This window comes from Carassius auratus, unplaced genomic scaffold (genome assembly GCF_003368295.1).
Source record: "Carassius auratus strain Wakin unplaced genomic scaffold, ASM336829v1 scaf_tig00018908, whole genome shotgun sequence".
NCBI classification, from domain to species: Eukaryota; Metazoa; Chordata; class Actinopteri; order Cypriniformes; family Cyprinidae; genus Carassius; species Carassius auratus.
Window position 1 is genome coordinate 1 of NW_020524912.1, and position 14920 is coordinate 14920.

Here is a 14920-nt window from a genome sequence, read left to right on the forward strand (position 1 = left end):
GGCTATCGTATAATTATAATAAATGTGAGCTATAACTGCATCAGTAATTATTAATGGTAAAAAACTGAGCGATACAAAGCTAAGTTTCAGTAGTAGCATACTGTACAATATTCCAAGCGGATGTAATTCAGTATTCCGGCCACAGGATGTCACTATTAGTCAGTTTTCAAAATGGTCTCTCCATTGAAACGGGGTCAGAAGTAAAATAGTCTATTATTCCAACACCATTATAATAGAAGCAATCCCACTAAGAAAATGACTATAATCACTCATTCTACAGTTATTTCCGTGTGAGCAGCTGTTCCACCTTGATGGGGTGGGTTTTATAACGTATTTACTGGCTTCAGCGTTGCTCTTCGAAATAATGCTTTGCTCAAATGGCTGTTAGTCTCTTGCAGACTGTAAAAAGTGCTGTCCAGATATCATAACATTCTCAGCTGTTGATTATTTATAATCTCTCTAATACCAAGCACCCTAGTTCCATGTTTTGCAAGTCACACCTCACTCAATTTTTAGTCAACTATAGACAGAGCACTTTGGTAGCAAAGACAGAATCAAGAAAAAGTGTGTGTTGTTGTGTGAGTGAGTGAGTGAGTGAGTGTCCATGCATGTTTAACATGTCTGAGTCAGTGTCTTCTAAAATGTATACATTCATGGTAACAGTAGAGTACGTCCGTCTTGTGGACTACATGAAATATGGCAGTTTTCTCATAGGGTTTTTGTGCAAATGTCAGCGCCTCCTTCATCATTACACTGTATATTCTGGCGTTAAGCTGTGTTATGCTCGTTGTTATAGTGCATCATATGTGAATGCGTATGTATGGTTATGTCATCTCTTCGTTCGACTAATCCTCTATCTCTCTGCCTCGGAGGGAACTTCCCACACCGGGGTCTCAGCAGCTGGAGCTGCTGGTGTTAGGACTGTCCTCGGTGGGCTGAGTCGGGACGGAGCCAGAGCGGAGAGGGGGTTGGCAGCGGTGGGTGAGAGGGCAGAGGGCACAGTGGGGCTTCAGGACCTTGGCATCACGCTCACGCAATAGTTGAACGAGCGCGGCATGTTGGGAAGTGAGCGTGGCCGACAAATGAGCGGGCAGAGCATTAAAGCCGGCCGTCAGCTGCTCCACCCGCTGCTCCAGACCTAACATCTGCCTCTCCAGATCCTCACTGCGGTCGTTTCAGCTCAGACATCAGCTCATAACATGACGCTCTGCATCTATGTAGACAGAGAATGAGAGCGCAGTTAGACAGATATACAGTGATAAAGTAACGTGAAGGATTCAGAGCAGTCAAAGAGTTCAAATACTATCCCAGAACAGAAGAAAGATTAAATAGAAAGAGCAGAGATAATAAATGGAGCAATAAATACCCAGAGGAAATAAAAATCTCAAATGAGATCTCTTTAAAGTCAACATGGTGTTCACAATCCATTTGCTCTTAATGTGTTACGTTTCTGAGGGAAACAGGATTTTCACTTATAAAAAGTATTGGATGGAACTTGATGGGCCTTATCCGTTGGGAAATGATTGGGTTGTGAACAGTAGGCGTTATGCACCAAAATGGAGTAAAAACAAGTAGATATTGCAAAAACAAGACGATATTTGTCTGTTGGTTAGCATTATTCAATAGTGACAAGAAAAGCAGAGGAAGAGTAAGTTATTACATATTAATGATTGATTATGATGACAATATTTTTTTACATACACTGATGCACTGCTCGTAATAGGTCCAGGAATGTGCATTAAGTAAACGGTCAATTTTGATCTCATCTTGACTTTAATATCTCCGTTGCTTTGGCTAGACAGCCAAATAAAATTAAAACAGAGATTAAATGGAGATTTATGCTTGAGTTTTCAGCTTCTTCAATTTTTCTTATGAGGAAAAGATTCAGGACTAAATCTCCTTGCCTTTTTTTTCTTTCGAGGTTGTCAATGAGAAACTGGGCTCAAAGTGCAAAATCATCTAAACTATGGAATCCGTATTCATTTTTATAGCACTACACCAGTGTTTGTCAGTAGTCTCTTTAAGTTTATTCTCAGGAAGTTTAAGAGAAACATCTGAGACAAAATTGAAACGAATGAAATGTAACTAACAGGTTTCCTAAGCACTGAAAGGGTATCATATGAGCAATCAAATGGTCCTCTGGGTAAGAAGAACAGGTTAAAGAATTTACAGTAGTCTAGTAGTCCTAGTCTTAATTACTATTTTTCTATTTTTTTTACAAAAAAAATATATAAAAGTAAGTTACATTTCAAGAAGCAACAATTTGAGACAACATTACTTTTTTTCAAAGAACATATTTTGAATGACGTTTATTTTTCCTTCCCGACTGGCGAACAGTTTGACTTTATGCACAAGTCTAGTAAAATTTAGTGAGGTTTATATTCCAGAGAGAGAGAGAGAGAGAAATTAATTGCCAGTCGGGCAAGAAATGCGAGAAGCAACTCTGTATAAGATATTAAACACTAATAAAAAATAAATTTACCTTGCTTTATGTCAGAGAGAGCATGCAATAAAATTTACCTTGAGCAACCCAAATGAATTGATTCTCATACAAAGCACAAAATAAAAATCAAGTCCAGCTCACGACATGTACACTGTAATTGAAAATGTTGCACAGTTTAAAAAAAACTCAACAACTCCCTCTCACATAAAAGAAATAAAAACACTTTTAGAAAAAAAAAACGCCCAAACACACATAGCCATCAAGGAAAATATCTTGAATTGCACAAATTTTCTGTCATTCTTTAACTTCCTGTCTCTCTTCCCTCCCACCCTCTCCCTCTCCCTCTCTCCTCGTTCCCACTGTCATCCCTTGCTTTAACACTTGTTCAGGTTGCTAGGAGACACAAAGTCACAGAAACAAACGGGTCAGCATGGAAACAGCTAAATGCTGAGATATATTTGGGAAAGGTATGTGTGTCACAGAGCATTTTGTGTTGCAGTCGATGTGCTTGCAGCCTTGGGTGTTATAAAGTGTGTGTGTGTGTGTGTGTGTGGGCATGGTAAAATTGCAGGAAAGGGAACACAATGTCATTGAAAGTGTGTGTGGGTGTCTACTGTTTCCTATCAGATGTAACGTGCATATGTGCAGGCTCTGATGTGTGACCATGTCTGTGATTTGTGTTGATGTGTGTGCATTTACAGAAGTCTTACCTTTGATAAGTCCACCAGAGTATTGGCTTGATCACTGAGTTTTCTCTGCTCCATTTTAACACTTCGCAATCTACAAAAACAGGGACACACACACACACACACAATCCATTAGATCTCCCTCTAATCTCTCTAGCACCAACGGCCCTCAATTGTGAACCTCAAATAGCTAATTAACTTAATCATCTTGTTTTCTTTTGTTTGTTGTTGAAGAGAATCCCCAAGATGAATATGCAATTACGGCGTAAATCCTAAAAGCATTAGACTTAAAAGGATTGCATACGTGTGGGATTTCTTTAAAACACAGCCTTCATTTCGAAAGGAGCCCTTAAAATTGGCGGACAGGGCCATGACAAAACAGTGACAGGAGGATTAGAGTTTTTAAAATGATGAGTGGTGCGGAGGGCACCCACACAGAGGATAGTGTTCACATCAGAAGCTGATACAATAGTCACTGTTTGGCCAGACAATCACAAATAGGGAAACATGGTGACTTCAATAGTGTAACGATGTTCAGAAAAGCCAGAGGGAAATGTCATTACCAAATTGGATGGGCTTATGAATATTAATTAGGTGACATAACATTACTTTGCTCAGCAGTTCTGATTAGCTAAAAGGCAAGCTAACTCTAGCCATATAAACATTAGCGCTTGCTTATTTGTCCACACTCCAAAAAATGCAGGGTTGTTTCAACCCAACTTTGAGTGAAATATGGATGAACCGAGCTGTCGGGTTAAATCTTTTAATTAAATATTTGACCTAAAGTTGGTTTGAAACAACCCAGTATTTTTTAGAATGCACCCTCAAAGCAACCACTTGACAGAGGCATCTGTTTGGTCTTAAAGGGATAGTTCACCCAAAAAAAGAAAAAAAAAAAAACTCACCCTCATGCTATACAGTAGGTGTATATGACATTCTTCTTTCAGATGAATACAGTCGGAGTTATATTAAATAATGTCCGGAATAATCCATGCTTTATAATGGTACTGGACGGTAGCCCAAAATTCCAAGTCCAATAAATTGCACCCATCCATTATGAAAGAAGTCCACATGGGGGGTTAAAAAAGGCCTTCTTAAGCAAAGTGATGCATTTCATTTGTGTAAGAAAAATATTCATATTTACAACTTTATAAACCTTCATCTCTAGCTTCCACTAACTATTCTATTCAAGTTCACGAGAGAGTGGCGTCCAGCGGGTGACGTAGGATGTAAGCGTAGCATAAGCTCTGGTGAGAATATGCTAGTCTCGTGAGAAAAAAGTTGTTTATAGCAAAAAACAGTGTCCTCTTGGCTTATATCGACATTCTCCAACATTTTTCTTTACAAATCCTTTTTTTGTACAACTAATTCCTGACCGTGTTCATCACTGCGTTTGCCTACGTCATACATCATCCACTGGACGCCACTTTCTCGTGAACTTGAATACAACAGTTGGCAGAAGCTAGAGATTAAGGTTTATAAAGTTGTAAATATGAATATTTTTCTTAAACAAACAAAACGCATCACTTTCTTTCTGAAAGCCCCCTGGAGCCATGTGGACTTCTTTCATAATGGATGGGTGAAATTGTTTGGGCTTCAAATTTTGGGTTACCATCCACTCCCATTATAAAGCATGGATTAGCCTGGACATTTTTTAATATAACTCTGATCGTATTTGTCAGAAACAACAATGTAATATACAGTACACCTAGGATGGCTTGAGGGTGAGTAATCAGGGTCATTTTCATTTTTGGGTGAACTAAATGTACCAAAATAAAAAACAGTCATACAAGTTTTGGGCAACATGAGGATCAGTAAATAATTAATTAATTTTTGGGTGAACAATCCCTTTAAAGCTGATATTATAATAATCTAAAACAAAGGACAATAAAAATCTGTTTATTTTAAGTGTTCACTGCAGTCTGTCACTTTAAATGCTCTGACTGAATGTTTTTATTAATGATTATTACAACTTTTTCATTATAGTTATCATTGTTTGTGTAAATGGCTCTTTACAATGGGTGCTACATGCGTGATCTGTGGGATCAAATTATGCTGATAAGGCCTGAAAAAAAAAATATATATAAAGAATTTGGTATTTGGATTATACAAAAACCGAATTACATTTTAAATCTCAAGTTAAAGTTTCACAGTTTCAAGATGTAGTCCAAAAAAAAAAAAAAACAGGTCTGAAGTGATTAATGATACAGAAAACCATCATCACATATGAATGTTAGTGAAAAAAGCTTGATAAATTAGCACATAGAGCTATTAGAAAAAGCTGCCTCCTTCAGATTCCTTCAGTTTGTGAAGATTTTTGTCATTTTCTTTCTCAGATACTGTATCAGAGGACAGGTCAGACATCCCAACTACCACTCAGCCCAAATGCGAAGCACTTCAAATGCTTTTTGTGTGATTTTATCTTTTATCGCTAAAGTTCACTTTGCATTATTGGTCCATGAGTGTGATCAATGTGAGAATATAAAGTGCCTAGATGAGAGTTTGAGTCAAGCTGTGTGTCTGTGATGGGAGGTTGTTTTTCTCACTGGTGAATGGCTTGGAGGAACTTCCTCTGATGCTTGCGTACGCGGGAGTGGTCAATTTTCTTCATCAGTTTGGTGTGCTTGTATATCAGCCAAGTCTCTCGTAGAACATTCGCCGCTGCGTTCTTTATCTGAGGGGACATGTCACCATAACAACAATATAAGCAACAGGAAAAACATCTCAGGAGAAAGTTATCACAGCTCTGCTTCGCCAATACACGCACACAACCCCAAACATCTGCCAAATTAAAGGTACTCTTGGGAGATATTCCAGAGCGACTTGATTTTGTAGGACATTATTCTGTCAATTCACTAGCCTGGCCCCATACCAGCAATGTCCAATAAAAGAGGGTCAACTCTAAAGCTGTTACAATATACCTTTATATCTTTGTGGTAAAGTTTTGAAGGACAAAATTAAAGCCGCCTTTTCTGGTCTGCCAAACAACTGACTGAAAGACATTCATTTCCAATGGAGAGATGTACGGCAGCTGCATGGAGCTGAAATCATATGCACATGTGACATTTTTGGATCCAATTTGAGCCTTGAATCGATTAAAATAATGAAACCATATGTGAGCATCCGACCAGAAGTGAAGCTTTCTAATTAAGAAGACAACTGTGATATGAGAGTTTCCGATTTCCATTTTATTTTTTAATAATCTATAAATCTGAGCAGTTTTGATATATTGAGCTTAGTTGAGCTAAGTTTTTGCAATCCATATATTTATAGACAGAACCTGTTTTGTTTTCCATATAAAAAGTCTCAAAATGTATTCAACTTAAAAAAAAACATCACATGATGTAAATAAATTGTTATAGAGTAAGAATATGTGAATAACTCAATTTTGACAAAAAATGGCATATAAAACCCTTAAAAATATATGCATTTATTTATTTATTTATTTTAATATAATTATTACTTAATTATTTACACTTATTAGCCCTAAAAATACATTTAAATACATTTATATATCACAATCAGTTTAAAAAACTGTAAGGGGCTGCCACTAGGGACAAAATTCAATAATTCTGTGCAGATTTCGAGATCGGGGCACAACAGAATGTTTTGAAGTTCAAATATTACAACATTTTTAACTCCTGCCCCCTGGCCTTCAAGACCTCCCCATGCATCGCATGATTTGTTTGGCACCAGAAAAGGGAGAGGAAGAGCAAATAAAACACAAAATTGAATAAGAAAATCTGCTGAAGAAAAATGAATGAGGAGACTTCAAAGGAGCACCTCTTCAGAGAAAAGAACAATTACATCCTCGGTGGGCAACGGAGGGACGATAGAACCTAAGATAGAAAAAGATCCTGATTTGACAGTATTTCTCCACCCATAGGGCAGCACCAGGCTTTTTTTAAGCACTGTGTCTGAATTTAGCACTGCACAGCTCTGATTAATTAACAGTGGTCAGTGTATTTAATAATACAACAGTAGGAGCTCTGGCCCAACCTCAACGCAGGTCTCATTTATGAGAAGAGCCAGAGACAGGGCAAGTTAGAGAGTGAGAGAGGGAGGAAGATGATACCGATGTAATTTAGGCAGGGATGCTCATAGCAGTCTACAAGTGGAGTTTACTTATATCTGAAATCCAAATGACATTGAAGCAGTATTATAGTGATTAATAAATACTGCTACTACAATAAAAGTAAAGTTCAGAAAAGCTCCCTTATATCTCCTAGACTCACAAACTGGATTATACAATATTGCTGACCTATTTAGATACAAAGGGCCATTAGTAATCCATACTGTCCCTACAACGACTTTATATATATATATATATATATATATATATATACAGTATGCGCTGATTTTTCCTGAAATGTGATTTTCATGTACAGGGCCATTTCAAGGCATAGGCGACTTAGACTTTTTTTTTTTTCCATTTACATGACTTTTTAGGGTCCTGAAATCACAGGTGCATCCAGGTTTCCCAAAACTGTGATGGAAAGAACAATATTTTAGGTTGCGATAGCCTATTTTAATGTTGGTTTTATCTTATTTTAAATCATTTTCATGCTGACGCCCTCTTGGAAGTTTGCTGACGGCCCCTGGTTGAGAACCACTGATTTAATCAAAACTGTTCTAACCAGGTAATCAACAAACTATTTGCTCTACCTTCAGTTTCAACAAGTTGGCTTTAATTTGTAGGCGTGTTTGAGAATAAACATGTTAACCAACCATAATGACCTCTTAATACATTATTGCCGTTTATATATATATTTATATATTTTTTTGTTTTTTTTACATGGCAATTACTTCTAGGTACTGCACAATCAATCAAAGACAAGATTTGACAAGAGAGCAAGAGAGAGACTGTCAGAGAGGTCAAAGCAGTTGCAAGCAGACATTAGAGAGAAAAAGGATGAGGGCAAAACTGTAATGAAGTCTGGACCATCATTGTTGACTATGTGGAAAATTGAAGCCTTACCATTATAGTAGCTGCCAGACTCACCAAGTCAATCATAAAACATTTCTCCAAGAAAAAAAGTACGTTTGCAGGATATGTCAGGATCCTGCCCTGACAGTCTTGTCTGTACTGTCTTTGTTCAATGTGTCTTTGTTTATTTTGTGCCTGAGCACATGGTTGTGTCTCTTGTGTCTACCACGTGCTCCTCTTGTCCCACCTCCTTGTTTTCCTTGGTCACGCCCTCTTGTTTAGTCCCAATTAGTCAGTGTTGTCACCTGTTTCTCATGTCTCTGTATGCTCTTATTGTGATCATTTCCCTCATGTGTTTGCCGGTTCGTTTTTTGTGTGAGTTAGTGTCTGCTTAGCGTGCTAGCTGTTCTAAACCAATAGCGATTTTTCCCTTGTCAGTTTAAGTCTGGTATTTGTTAGTTTAAGTTTATCTTGTCACGGTTTATTCTAGTCTAGTTTAAGTGTTTCTTTTTGGTTGGATCTCACTTTTAATTTGACTTGAGTTTGACTTGTCCCTTAAAGTATTTATTTTCCCCTTTTGAGTTATTTTCTTGGTTAGTCTTTCCAGTTTTTTCTAGAACTTTATTTTGTATTTGTTTCTTTACCTTTTTAGTTTACTTTGGTTATTCCCCTAGTTTATCTTGTTTCTAGGTCATAGCAGCCTTGTCTGATTTTTGCCCTTGTAGTATTATTATTATTATTATTATTATTATTGTTGTTGTTGTTGTTGTTCTCATGTTGTCTTAAGTCTTGTCTAGTGTTTTGTGAGTTCTGTCTGTTCCTGTCTTGCCTGCTGCCTTCTCCCTGGCTACTGGGTCTCCCCGCCTGGAGATCTGACGTGTGGCTTTACCTCTATAGTCAAGTGCCCTTGGTTCCTGGTGTTGTGGTCTGGTCCCTTGCACAGCCTCCTCAACAGTCCTGCACTCAGTTATCACCCAGAGCCCCCCTCGGCGGTCATCCCCCCCCATCTGCCTGCTCCACTGTCTACCCATCTACCCAATCCTACTGTCTGGACAGTTCAAGCCACTCCCTCCTGTCGTGCTTTGTCTTGTCAATAAACGTTCCTTGTTCACTCTGCATCTGGGTCCTCTCCCTCAGTAACCCTGACAGGATATGCACTACACTTTTACAATAGAGTTAATGGAGTTGTTTCACTGTATTATTGATCATATACTCTGGGCTACTCTCAGAATTGGCACAAAACCTCATGATTGTATAATTTCTTCATTTATTACACCTTAGATTAAACACTGGAGAGATATTCTGTCAGTTTGATTAGGTAATATAAGCATGTTGCATATGGATGATTTATAACTTGTATCTTGCATATTTCTACACTTCTACCTTTTTCTTAGTGTGAAGAGCTTTTTAATAAACTGAGGAACCGGTTTTCATAAAGAATCTTTAGTGCAGTGGAAAGGTTCTATGGATAATATCTAATATCATTTGTTTTTAAAAGTGTACTGAAAAAAACTGGTAGTTAAAATGACTGACAATACATTACAACCTTTAAAAACAATAATTGCACGAAAGAAAATATTTACAACCCACATGAATGCATATTTATTCTTGAAGACTGGCTTTTACAAGTGTGGTTAGTGTATTTAATATATTTACCACTTTGAAAATGGTACCAACATGATCAGAAAACTGGAATACTGTATAACGAGCACATTAGCGTTTATATTTAAAGATAGTTTGTGGTAAACAATTCTAGCCTGAGAAGCTTGTCCATCTTTACCATACTTTATTCAATCCCAACCCAAATATGGACTAACCCAAGTGTTTTTGTAAAATGTTTAACCAAACAATTGGTATAGTCCATATCTGAACCAAAATTGGGTTGGAACAACCCAGCGTTTGGAACACAAGCGGTTTTCCTCCTAATGTGGAGACGGAGGAACACCATGCACCCTGTAATACAGTTAAAGGGAAAACTTTTGTTGCCGTGTCTCCATGGCAACAGGTCTGTGATGTCAAAGTTGCCAGCGCATTTTATCTCTTTTAGTAGAGGTTTGTAACCATAGTAGCAGCAAACTCAATGCACGAGGATGATTCTCACAGTTTCTATACAGCATTTATCAATGGGTCTCTTTCTCTCTCTTTCTCTTTCACCCCAAAGCCTGTTAAACTGAGGCAACTGAGTGCATGTGAGGTAACAAACGTAAAAAAAAAACAGCTAATTTTCCACCTTCTTTCTCACTTGAGGAAGACATTTACTACAGCTGCTCCTCTGCAGCAGCACTTCACTGCTAAAGTGATTTCTTTTTAATCTGCATTAAAATTATTGATCACCAGCCTTCTAGTCACTGATGCCGGCCGTGATGTTGCCTACATATTTGATACGAGGAGCTATTTCTGAGCTCTTCAAGTGCATCAAAATTTTAACAGGACCTACGGAGAAAGAAAACTGATACATGTATATGCTCTTCTGAAAACAAAGCTGTGTCTGTGTGTCCATTTAGTGAATTGTGAGTGTATGTGTGTCTGTGTGTTTACCCGTTTGGTGAGCTGTGTGTCCATCATAAAGTTGTGCACATGCTTCTCCGCCTTTGTCAGTTCAAGCTTCCTGGCTACCACTGCAACAACCAAAGCAGTGCATCCTGCTCCCTGCGAGAAACAAGAGACGAGGTCAAGGTGAGAGGACACGCATGCATGAAAACCTTATTATTTGTATCATTAGCAGAAGTCACATGGAACAACATATTTGAAAATAAATAAGGAAGCTCCCATGGATGGGCCATGGAAACATTAACTCCCTTTCATTCCAGATGAGAGAGCACTAGAAAGAGAAAAAAATGGATATGAAACAAAAAAGTGTTTGTAAAGTGGTTTAAGTAAAAGGCGATAAATGACAAATAAGTCAGGCAAAATCCTAAGAAAAAATAATGTAATATTAAAAAAAATGAAGACAATTTTAGGACTGTTAGGATTGTTTGCAGTGTTACATTCTGTGGCGTCATGCACCTATTTCTTTTAACCAGGGCAACCAGTGGCAGTTCTGTACACTTGGATCCCTAGGGGAGATGAGGCATGACAAAAGAGGAAAAAAGTTTTTAAAGACTGACTCTAGTGCTACCAGTTTCGAATCTTGACCTAACAAATAGCAGCTCTGATGTTTAAATAATATCTCATTTTGCAATATTGTTTAAATGTTTGGGCTCAGTAAGATTTTAAATTATGAGAAGTCTATTATGCTCACCAGGCTGCATTTATTTGATCAAAAATACAGTAAAATAGTAATATTGTGAAATATATAACACCAACGTGTCAGAAAAGAATAAAAATGTAAAAATTAATAAAAACAGAATCGAAGTTGAAAAAAAAAAAAGCAGAATCACCTTTTGCTTTAATTATAGCCTTTAGTCTGTTAGGAAGTCTCTACTAACTTTACACATCCAGCAGAGTTTAATTTAAGCAGAGTAATTAAAATTACATAAAATTATAAAATATAATTTTATGTAATTAAAAATGGATGGATGGATGAAACATGACCCTGACATGAGATTCTTGAGATTTCCTGAGAATATTATAGGCATTACGGAGAAGAGACCAGGGTGATACAAGAGAGAGAGAGAGAGAGAGAGAGAGAGAGAGAGAGAGAGAGAGAGGTTTATTCCTGTAAACTGAAGAAATCACAGACCACTACACCAAAGTGATAGAGGCACGCAGACGAAAAGAGACTGAGACAGGTTGTGGGAAAATGAGGAAATAAACCCATTAAGTGGTGAAGAGCTGGAGTGATGCAGACAGGGAGAGAGGAATACAATTACAGTTCAAGAAGAGAGAAACAATAGTTTAGCAAAGAAAGAGGTCTGGGGAAAAAAGCGACAAAAAGGGTAGTGGTGGTGTTAACGAGGTCACAGAACTACTAATAAGAAATGAATTTGAATTAAAAAAGTGACTAATAAAAGTGTGTTTCCTAAGGCTTCTACGTGTATAATGTGTGTGTGATGTTAATGGAATGTTTTTTAACCCACTTGTAGGACATACAGAAGAGAAACGTTAATCCAAAAATACTCTCAGCCCATTTCACAAGACATAAAAATAAAGCAAAAAAGCCCATTTTCAAGAAGCACTTTTGTTGCCCATATTCACCACTTAATAAAACATGAAGTCCATCCACGGAAAACCCCTCTACGACATCGACAAAGTGTGTATCTGCGTTTTCCACATGGCAACTTGTATAAAAACCATTCCCAAATAAAACACAAAACATTTATCTCTTAAAGTGACAAAAGAGTGCCAGAGAGATCCGTTTATCTGCAGACATCCTCCATTTCAGTTCATTTTTCACATCTTTCCAGATCTGAAGGTTATTAATGTCATGCGGAGAAAAGAAAAAGCACCTGCCCTCAGACCAGAATACATTGTGTTAGAGCTGACAATGCTGAATCTTCACTGTTATGACGCCAGAGAAAGGCTAATACTCAACTACAACAATCCATCAGCCTTTAGCTGGTGTTTGAATGAGAAAGTTGAGGAAGTAAGTTATTAAAGACACTATATTGATATATAACGTACTCCATTTCACATCTACATTTGCAGAGAGGATAGACAGGTGTTCCTTGCATCCCTAAATCCTCAAGCAGCACCATGAGACTGGCAAACTAAAACCCTGCCCAAACACTCCCGTTCCCGCAGGGCAGTGGTACAGTCTAACAGAGTTGGCCTTCGGTGTTGTCATAGCAACAAGTCCCATAATTCTGCCTATAGAAGTTCATTACAATCACTCTTAACAGTAAAAGAAATCACATCCAACACTCTTTCTCTCTTCTCTCGCTCTCTTTCTCTTATACCTATTCTGTAGTGTTTCATCTCTTTAGCAGCTCATATTTAAAAATGGAAAGAACACAAGTGGTTTGAAATATTAGATGCCCTTTCCAACAATTAAGACTGTGAGAATATGTCAGTGTTATCTGGATATATATACAGTATATATATATATATATATATATATATATATATATATATATATATATATATATATATATATATATATATATATATATATATATATATATATATCCTGGATCTAATAATTTATTCAAAATACATAAAACAAATACACGTCATACATACAATGACTTGAATATATCAGCTGAATGATAAGCATGTTTTTAATTAAAATTCATTTTGGGGAGCATAAAGCCAAAATGTCAAGATGATACAACTGCCCTGCTATTATAACAAAAAAGAAAAGAAAATCCTCATTAAAATAATGACATTCATTAAAAGAAATCCTTATTATGCAGTTTGGCTTAATCTTTTTTAAAATACATATATTTATTCAATATATTAAAAATCATATATCAAAACTCAACTGTCATGTGATGTAATCAACATGCCAAGTGGGAAATTAAATCATAGAGAAATGATTCAAGGTGTCATATGACATGGTTAGTTCAGGTGGTAAAAATATCACCCCTAAAAAAATGATTTTTTTTTTAGTATAATAATTAGGTTTAATAATATATTTGATAAAAAATTACATTTTATTTTATGAAAAATACATTTTTTTTTATTATGACTGTGTACACTCATGTTTTTAAGGTGAAACGAAAATATCTTGGTCCTATTTACTTGATTGCTACACCACATTACATTTTAGTGTCTTTAATTTTTTTTATTCTTTAAAATTCAGAGAATACAAAAGATAGATACGAATAATACATTAATTCAGAGAATCCATATCTAATCATTTGTCACGTGTTTTAAACTAGAGTTTTCTTTATAACGGACATTCTTATTTGGCACAAACCCATCTGCTATGTGATTGTGTGTGTGTGTGTGTGTGTGTGTGTGTGTGTGTGTGTGTGTGTGTGTGTGTGTGTGTGTGTGTGTGTGTGTGTGTGTGTGCGTGCGTGCGTGTGTGTGTGGAATTGAGAAGGAAAGATGAAAATCTCAAAAAAACTCCTAAAATGAAAATAAACAGAAAAAGAACCACCATGTCCCGTTAACCACCACTCTCTGTGAGGATATTTTCAGAGACACTGAAACTGACAGTATGTGAACAGAAAGAACAAATACTCCAAACACAACAACAGAGAGAGGAGAGAAACAAGAGGAAGGGACCTCTACTAACAGATATTTACCATCTGCAAACTCAACATCAAAACAAACACATCTAAACCGTTGCTATGCACCACCTGTCAGGCTTTCCTCAAGCACAGAGACACACAGTACAGGCTCAGCTCAGAGAGGCAGAACAATGGCAGCCCACAACAGCCTCAAAGATGGACAAATGTGCCATCCCAGAATACACAAAAAGGATTCATCCTAACCACACTCAATGTTTGCAAGCTGTGTCCTGGTGTTTGCTAACAGACATGGGTGGTGAGACTGTGGTTTGGGTTTCTAGAAATAAGATAACAAGTAGGAAAACATATGTTAGACTGTCCCTTGCTGCCGTGGGCGTGAAACCGCTGTGCTCCCTCTCTCTCTCTCTCTCTCTCTCTCTCTGTGTGTGTGTGTGTGTGTTTATACCATAATCCCTGTGAGCAGACACACCCCCTTGCCACAGTAGGTGTGAGGCACCATGTCTCCATATCCAATGGAGAGGAAGGGTGATGGAGATGAGCCACATTGCACCCAAAAAATACTGGTCACATCCTGAGCATCATGATACCTGGAAGAGGAGAGAGAGAAAGAAAAGAAGCTGGCTCAGTTGGGAAAGATTTTGATTATTGAAGGAAAACTTTGAACAGGTTCTGGCCTGTGGAAGGTATGGAGAAGCAATAACTGGATGTGAAATAGGCACAAATATCACATCAAAGTTTTCACATTCAAATACTTTCATATGTTTCCATTCCTTAATTTGATCTG

General features: G+C 37.2%; 1 pseudogene; it reads right to left on the reverse strand.

Annotated features, from left to right (window-relative positions):
- Positions 1-893: 893 nt before the first annotated feature.
- Positions 894-14716, reverse strand: LOC113076114 (small conductance calcium-activated potassium channel protein 3-like; annotated as a pseudogene).
- Positions 14717-14920: the final 204 nt, after the last annotated feature.